The following is an 8,818-nucleotide window of genomic DNA, read 5'->3' as shown; positions in this document are numbered from 1 at the left end:
ATCGAAACGTCACTGCATGCTGCATCCTCAACTGGCGGTCGTGGCTGAACAGTAATTTTGTTTCTTAATTTTGTAAGTTTTCCTCCGACTGAGCCTCGTGCCTAGTGACGTCAGTGTGGCCTCATCAATAGAAGGCCGATTAAAAACTCAAATCAAAATCAAGGTTCGTGATCCCTTGATGTTAAAATCATCAGCTGCATTGAATGAAAACGAATAAACACTGAGACTAAACAGTACAGGCGTAACCATGGACATTGTAAGACTACACCGTTAGACTGATAATAACAAACTACAAATGTTGGCATGTTTCAGAACGATTGTTTCAGAAAGAAACTAAGGATTAAATCGAAGTACAATTAAATCAACATTTCATGCAATCGCTCAAGTCATCCTTGGGTCATATGAACTTCAAACAACTTGTCTGTAAATTTCAACAACCAGTCATGCGTGTTATGTAAGTAAGGCATCAACAAAGCTTTCAAAAGGCTGACGTCACAAACCACGGTATTGTCCGCCCCGAGAGCTCAGTTGGTTAGCGCGTGACTTCTGGAACGAAGAAACGTCAAGACCAATGACTGCTCTCCATTTAGCGGCACCTAGTGAATGGAATAATTCTAAGGCAACAAGACTTTAAAAATCGGAAAACTTCACTTTGTCAATCTCGGTAACCAGCCCTGCGTCAAAAGCCTCTACAAGTATGCGAAACTAGCAGGAATAACATATCAAGGCTTTGTCAGTCCGAGGATAAAGATTCAAAACCAACCAAGTCAACTAAAACCAAACCACTCGAGACGCGGTGGCGAAAACAAAATGGCGGCAGCTTGTTGGTGTGAATGTTTCGTACGTCGTCGAAACGCATCAACATTCCCACTTGCAAACTGCATCATACAAATGCTTCTAAATAAATTCCTCAGCACTCACATCAATTATTGCATTTCACTTTTAATGAACTAATGAAAACTGAGGTAAAGTTACAATAAACAAGTTTCAAAATGTTCTATAACTGAAATCAAAATGGCGGCTTGCAAGTTCAATAAGATCGTTGTCAAGAAACTTCATCGTCGACACCAAACTCGTGGAAGAATTCAACTTATTGCATCATAATGCAAAGTTGAAGCAACGAAACGTCACAGAAATGCCAAACAGTTTCGTTTATAACAAAATGGCGTCGTATGCTCCAGCAGTGAGGTTACAAGTGTCACAAATGTACTCTGTTTGCTCTTCATGCCATTATGATAGAACAATCAATATGTGACGTAATAACTGCTAAATCAATATGACATCATAAGAAGTAGGCTACACAGCGGAAAGTGATCAAAACAAAATGGAAATTCATTTCATAATAATTTCAAAACATTTTGTCAAAACACAAAATATTTGGAATTTGCCATCACGAAACTCGTGGAATAATTCAACTTATTGCATCATAATGCAAAGTTGAAGCAACGAAACGTCACAGAAATGCCAAACAGTTTCGTTTATAACAAAATGGCGTCGTATTTTCCAATAGAAACTTCGTAGTCGGAAAGAAACTTTTTTAAAGTTAAAAGAAAAGATCTTTGACATTTCCTTTCAAGGATCTCTACACTTGACTTGAGTAAGTGACGTAATGACATACATCATAATATTTTCAAAACATTTTGTCAAAACATTGTTGCATTAAAACATTTGGAATTCTTTGCAAAATTTCTTGAAACATCATTTCTCTCAACATGAGCTTGGAATAACTTGTCACGTGACTGGTGAAGTTTTCTCCGCAACAATGTTCTTGGCCAATCATCTTTCAAGCAACAAAACTATCCAGATCGAGCTAAACGTCATCACAATCCTCTTCATTGCAAGGAATTACAATGGTTTGATGAGATAATTTCGCAACTAACTATTATGTATGATTTTGTTCAATGTCATAGGAATTCGCAAAAAAAAAACCTTTCCACTTTCAAAATATTGAAGCTTGGAAACTTCTAAAAATCAAAAGAATAAACCTTAGATATTTTTTCACTTGACTTGAGTAAGTGGCGTAGTGACATGGGGCGTGGCCACCCCACCCCGCACCCCTGCATTAATCCCATTATAGTCAGGACCAGTTTGTTGGACAATAGTCAACAATGTTCTGGAAAATTAATAAATTTCCGATATTCACAAAATTAATTGTTCAACATAACAATAGCAGGTTAGACAAAAGTAGAAGCAATATAGACAATAACCCAATCGACAATAAAGAACTTCCGCGTTAAACAATGAGAAACAGAAAACTGGAAGAGAATTATCATGTACAATAGATTGCAATTATGACATCAGAATAATGCAGACGAAAGCAAAGGAATCACGAATTGAATGGATTTGCTGTGAGAAAGTTGTAAGTTAACTCGTGGCCACCTGTCTGCACAAGTGCTCCAACTGAGCCAGCCGTGCGCGCGATGCTATTGTTTCATGACAATGGTGAGGTGAGGGCTTCTGCTTGTACATAATGTTTGCACAACTGTTGCGTTGTTTATACGTCACAATGACGTTACAACAAACAATGCAAGCGCTTGACACGTGCCCAGTTTTGATGTGACAAAAGTTAAAATCTGCAAAAGTTTCCAAATCTATTGTGAGGTGAAAGTTTGTAGGACGAGACCAACTTGTCTGTCAGTGAGGAAGCACAAGAAATACTCAGTCTAGGAAAGGAGTGAAACTCGTGATTATAAAACTATTTCAAACAAGAGCAGACCACTTTCAATTTTCGATTAATAGTGGTATTTAACTTTCGATATCTGTAGGCACATATTGGTGCGTACTTTGATATTGTAGTTGCAAGTACAATTTTATTGAAGAAGATAAGTATTGGTCACAATATACGATGTATAACATCGACTTGCAAAGTAACAAGGAAGATTCATGTGTGCAATCAATAGTTAGAACTGACCAGAATATTATGAGCTTTTCCAACTTGATTGATGAGTCCAAAGGGGATATTTGTTGTCAGTTGCAAAAGCCAAGGCCAGGACGTCCCAATCGATTTCAAAGCGTCTTTAACATTCTTGTAATTGTCAAGTGTGAAATGAAAGAACTAAAACAAAATGTAAATTGAATGTCATAAAAACTATAACAAGGCAACCAAGCAATTTGCAGAACTGTTGATGAGACCATTGTGACGTATTCCTCATTCAGAACATACTTTATAATTCTTTCAATATCATGATCTTGTGAATGGTCATTGATACAATGATGTTAAATTTTTGGTTGTCGATTTGCACACAATCGACTTCTAATCAATGATAGTTTTCATAATAGACATAACCCTGGCACGCCGTCAGCATGAAGCAGTTGACTTGATCATATCGAAAAAAGTTGAGAATTAAAATAAAGTTCAACCAGCCTCATGTTTAAAAAGAATATATATTTCGCTACATAGTAATGAGCATCTTCAGTTCTGCAAACAAACAAACAAATTACTGCAATAAATGCTGCATAAAGGGAAACTATGCTGTAAGCCTCTATAATCAAAATTAAAATGATGAGCAAAATTACTTCAACATTAACACATTAAGAAAAGTATTTACGTCATGGGATATAAAAACCAATGTTTGCAGAACTGAAGATGCTCATTACTATGTAGCGAAATATATGTTCTTTTTAAACATGAGGCTGGTTGAACTTTATTTTAATTCTCAACAAAATTAGAACAAACACTTTTGCTCCGACATAAAAATAATTTTGCCAAAATGTGAAAATATTATCAAAAACATTAATTTCGAGTGCTTAATTTTTGTTGAAGAAGTTTTGTAAAATAAACTATGTCAAATTTGGCAACAGCATGACTATATAGTTTGTTCGAGTGGTCGTAAATATAGTGCGTATAACTGATGAACTCGTTGTTTTGTTTAAGAAATATTGACAACTGTTTAAAATGTACAATCTTCAAAAAACAAGGCATTTGACACACAACCCCATCAAATGTAAAATTGAACTAGAAATTTGTCGCCAAAGTCGACTTTGTTGTTGCAACAATGATTGGCATTGTTGCTGCATTGACGCAGGATTGTTGCGCAATCAATTGGAGATTGTTATTCAACAACTGATGATAAAATAGAAACAAGAACTCATACAACTGTTGTTTAAATATTAAGTTAAAATTGACCAAGTTAGAATGAACATCATCTTTGACCAATTTTCCAGCAAAACAAAAGGTTGTTCCTGATAACAATGAATTTCCTTATTTAAGGCAAATCACGTGATGGATGGAAAGCTAGCAACTGAGCAAATAACTGTGAAATGGATTAGATAATTTCTTGAAACTTGCAACTAACCATCAATTAAAAGCAACAGGGAGTGAATAAAATCAAGAGAGAATGAATAGTTGCAATCACTGGGGAGTGCAAGGGTTGGTGAACCACGTGTTGACGTCACTGCACAGAAAGCCACAGAGCAACTGAGGGAACGTTGTTTCAAGTTGAGATCAGTTTGTAGTTTGCGTACAGAGAGATTGGAATTGATACTTTTTTTTGGTATAAATGAAATTTAGAAAAAGGTATATAATCTATATTTTAATGCGTGAATATACAGTTCATTTAATTTTCGATAAAATTCATCATCATCAAGTTCCTTCCTCGCGTCGAGGGTTCAAGGCAAGGAAGCGCCAAGTTTCTCTCTTTTGAGGTTTTTTCTAGAGATTGTTTTTTCACAACTTTGCATGTACTTTGACTCAACAATGTAGGATATGACTTAAGGTTCTGTCAAAAAAGTTTATCAAAAACTTCAAGAAATAATCACTAAGCATGTAATTTGGTTCGCGCTCCCATTTTTATTGAAATTCAATTTTCCAACGTCCACTGAGCGCGACTCGCTTCAAGGAGTTTCATTTCACAAAGTCAAAAGATATCTTTGTGTCTTTAAACTTTGTTTTTTGTTACGTTATTAGTTTGGGCAATAATTATTTATTCTTTTAATTAATAAACTTCTACAACTAATGCATTTGAAATCCTAAGTTGAACAAGAAACTTGTCACTTCGCTATAAAAGTGGCTTTGTTGATGCATCAACAAAGCCACATTGTTGTCGCATTGACGCAGGATTGTTGCGCAATCAATTAGAGATTGTTATTCAACAAAAGATTCAGAAACTCAGTAAATAACTGTGAAATGGATTAGACAATTTCTTGAAACTTGCAACTAACCATCAATTAAACACATCAGGGAGTGAATAAAATCAACAGGGATTGAATCGTTGTAATCACTTGGAGAGTGCAAACGTGTGAGTACACAATCATATATTGAAGTCACTGCACAGAAAGCCACAGAGCAACTGAGGTAACGTTGTTTCAAGTTGAGATCAGTTTGTAGTTTGCGTTGAGAGATAGAAATTGTTATTGCTGTTTATTGAAATTTTTTGAAGCAGATTTTTGTTTAAAATTCCACTTTCCAACAGCAAGTTTGAATATTTGAAGATGAATTTTACAATTGAGTGCCACTTAATTGTTGTGTTGGTACGATAAAGTGTGTTTGGCTGCAACGTGTATGCTAAAATGCCATTGGTTCTGCTTGCTGCATCGAGCACTGCTGATATTTGCATATAAAAAAGCAACCTATCTACTTCGATTTGTGATTCTTAAACAACTTTACATATTTTTCAGATTATTTTCTAACTTAAGAAAATGAGTAATTTTGGAAATTATTATCAGTATAGCTTAATCTCGAATGAGTTCAACTATTATGATCAAGGACAATATTGTGTCTCAACTGGGAGGGAACAGTCTAATTACCAACCTAACTCCACTAGCTGCGCACAAGTCCAAACTGTGAGCAGCGAAACATTTCAACCAGCAGAAGGCCAAGGATGGGTTCAGCATTCTCCAACTCAGTATCCAGTTCAGTATTATCATCAGTACAACAATATGACAGAATTACCACAACAAGAACCGCAATATGGACAAAATCCACCCATGGCAACATCAACACTTGATCAGCAGTCATCGCCACTGCAAGAACAACATTATGAACACGCACCCATGGCAACATCAACACATGTTCAGAATTCATTGCCACTGCAAGAACAACATTATGAACACCCACCCATGACAACATCAACACATTTTCAGAATTCATTGCCACTGCAAGAACAACATTATGAACACCCACCCATGACAACATCAACACATGTTCAGAATTCATTGCCACTGCAAGAACAACATTATGAACACCCACCTATGACAACATCAACACATGTTCAGAGTTCATTGCCACTACAAGAACAATATTATGAACACCCACTCATGACAACATCAACACATGTTCAGAATCCATTGCCACTGCAAGAACAATATTATGAACAACCAACCATGGCAACATCAACACATGATCAAAATTCATCGCCACATCAAGCACTTGAAGACCAACAGATGATGGACGTACACCCAACACTAGATGACGTCCCAGTGATGACGATGGTATCCAAACAACAAAACAATCACAGCTCTGTACGCCAATGGAAGAAAAAGCACAAACATCGCAACACTGATTATCCCCCACGCGCCCCATATACTTGCCAATGGGTGTTCAATGATGAAAGATGCGGTGCAATATTTCAAGATTTTCAATTCTTTATAAATCACGTGACTGAAGATCATTTGAAAAAGAAACGAAAACCGAAGGGCAACACTCAATCAGAAAGGGCACTATGCTTTTGGGGTGATTGCAAGAAGTTCTTCATGGCTCAATATAGATTGGTCAACCACGTTCGTGTCCACACTGGGGAGAAGCCATTTAATTGCAGACACTGCGACGAAAGGTTTCCAAGATCGGAGGGACTTGTCGTGCACGAGCGATACCACACAGGTAATTATGACGTGGTATAGAAATATTGTAAAATGTTTTGTTTCATCTCTGGTATGATTTTACTTTCAGTATGGAAAGCTCAGACGTCCACAAAATAAAAGTTAGACTACCTCTGTCCATTTCTAATCAAACAAATTTATCGTTAACGTTTTGTCTTTTTCAGATGACAAGCGATTTCCATGCGGTGTCTGCGACAAACGCTTCTCGAACAGCTCCGACAGGATAAAGCACCAGCAGACGCACGAAGGGAAGCAGTTCCCCTGCCCGGTAAGAACCTCAAACTACGTTGTGATTGCTGATGCACAAAACTCAACTGAAGGAAACGAAACTTAAACAATGCAATAATCTTATAAATAATTACAACATTTCTAAATTTGTTGAAATTTAAACTTAAGCAAAATCCAAACTTATCAAATTGAAAGATATGAAATTTACATTGAACGTTTCACGATAATGAAACTGGTTTTAGTTTTTGACAAAATTATCAACGAACAGTTTTTGTAGAGTTGTATTCTGTTGTGAATATGAATATTTCAATCAATTTTGAATGAATCAGACAGTTCTGAGATTGTCTGGAACCAGCAAACATCAATCCGATCGTATCTGACGTTGTTTCTATGTTACAGGTTGAAGGATGTAACAAAGTGTACTCGCAGAAGAGCTCCTTGAAGAAGCACAACGCGGCCAAGCATGAGGAGACACACTGAAGCATTGTCAACAACAATTGAGTCTTGCGACAACTTGTAAACAAATCCATCCCAGAGGAAGTTTCGCCTGCGATGAACAGAGAAAGCTAAAATGTTTCCCAAACAACTGAAAGTTGAATCTTCCTCGAACATCGCTGTAACGAACAAGAAGATTTGATTCTGTTGAATCGTTCGATTGAAATCTCTTTCACCCGAGCATCAGGAACTAAGAGCTTGAAATATTTCAAACAACTTTTGTTCTTCCACAAATATTCAAACACCTCATCCAGGGCAACTCGCTATATAACGCTGTCCGCTTGTAGTTTGATGTCGTTTCAATGAACATTTGTACTATGGGACAATGCGTGTATGTACATTATGTATTTGTGTAATGAATTTTTCATTTACATCAAAAGCGCTCTTTCCAATCTTTCAAGTTTTCCAAATAAATGATAATTATGAAACAATCAGTTGCATTATTGTAGTGGAAGTATTTATCCAGTCATTACCAGCATCAATATCAATTAGCCTTGAGTGGCGCTGTACAGTAAGTTCTCTAAAGTGAAAAGTATTTAGTAATGTGGAACATGGCCCCTGGAGATGCCGCCTGATTTGTCACATTTTGCAAATTGTGATTACCGCTACTGCTAGTGTTTGACTGACATTTTCTAAAAAAAATTTCCTAATTGCTGTCTCTTGATGATGTAAACGCTTTTTAGTTGCCTTGGGAAAGCAGTAGCAAATGACAAAAAGTAAGTTAAAAAACGCTGAATCAGACTGTTATTGAAAAATTAACAGTCGACTAAAATCTTCGAAATCAAATTTTCTATGTTTTTTAACATCTGAGGATGTTAAAACTTATCGTGTCATCTGGGGAAAACAGTAAAGAAAGCGTAAAAATACAATTTTTAGAAAAATTTATTTAAACATTTGCCAAATGTTAGTAAAATCTGAAAGTTTCGGCAAAATGTGACAAGTCAGGCCGTATCTTTAGGTAGCCATGTGTGGAACTAACAGAAACAACGATGAAAAGTTTTGAGATCTTCAAATATTTGTGGATAAGCTTTTCTTAATCTAAGCGTTTCCTTTCCATACATTGTGACAAAATAAACATTCCCCAACTTAGTTGTTGAGGTAGCTGAGGAACTCCACCATCTGCCTCCACTGATCCTCAACTCCACGGACGCGATGGATCGCTTCATTTGCGTCCTTGCTACGTTTATTCCACTGATGGGATGAGTCCACCAACGTGAACCATACGAAAGTATGCACATACATCATGCTGACCAATAAAGTGTCAGAAAATAGATGTAGA

The sequence above is a fragment of the Aplidium turbinatum genome, chromosome 4 (genome assembly GCF_918807975.1).
Source record: "Aplidium turbinatum chromosome 4, kaAplTurb1.1, whole genome shotgun sequence".
NCBI lineage: Eukaryota > Metazoa > Chordata > Ascidiacea > Aplousobranchia > Polyclinidae > Aplidium > Aplidium turbinatum.
Note: the sequence above shows the minus strand (reverse complement) of the source record.